This window comes from Limulus polyphemus, unplaced genomic scaffold (assembly GCF_000517525.1).
Source record: "Limulus polyphemus unplaced genomic scaffold, Limulus_polyphemus-2.1.2 Scaffold3853, whole genome shotgun sequence".
In the NCBI taxonomy this organism is placed as follows: Eukaryota; Metazoa; Arthropoda; class Merostomata; order Xiphosura; family Limulidae; genus Limulus; species Limulus polyphemus.
Genome location: NW_013669463.1, coordinates 24653 through 25424, shown reverse-complemented (window position 1 = coordinate 25424; position 772 = coordinate 24653). Strand labels below are relative to the sequence as shown.

General features: G+C 27.6%; 1 protein-coding gene across 2 annotated transcripts in view; it reads right to left on the bottom strand.

Moving 5' to 3' along the window:
- Positions 1-772, bottom strand: part of LOC106470164 (cGMP-dependent 3',5'-cyclic phosphodiesterase-like) — a 53753-nt gene that overhangs the window by 29313 nt on the left and 23668 nt on the right. The window lies entirely within an intron of this gene.

The window sequence follows — 772 nt, the reverse complement described above, 5'->3', positions numbered from 1 at the left end:
AAACTTATATTAAAGTTTTCTTCATTACCCATTCAAGCCGTCTCCAGCCATTATATGTACTATACCTTTCAACCAACCAGGAAAAAATATTAACCAGTCACATGCATTTCAGAGGAATACATGGATTTAGATAGTTCTCTAATACAGCAGTGTTTAGTACATCTTACTCTGAACCTCTACAAAAACAAATTTCTATAAATAGCAATATTATTTCAATATTTATTATATCTAGTTAAGTCAGTCTGGCATTATTATTCTTCATTGAAAATGTATAAAACTTTTTAACATAGAAGTACATTCAACTTTTATTTACAATTTTAACTATAAAAATTTAGTCATCCATCAACTACTATACAGTAAATAACCAAACTGCTTCCAACTTCTTAACGTTTATATAAAATTGGTGTTTTTTTGTCATTGTCTTATTTGCTGCATTTAACTATGACTGGATCAACTTCCCAGCTAATGCAAAAGAACCTTCAAATAAAAAATAATTTATTTTAGCAATAGTTGAATTATCTTTTCAAATTCATATCTATTAAGGATCTTTCACTGAAGATAATAAAAATTACAGAACTGGCATTATAATCTTTTTATGGTATATGAAAGCACCTTTAGATATAACTTCTTATCTAAAATCAAATTAAATATTTTGGAAACTGCACTCGTATCAGGATGGTAAGAATATGTGGTATCTTATATTTCAATACAGAATGAACTACACAGCGTGGTCACAAGTAAATAGACACCTAATTTTTCGTTATTTAACTGA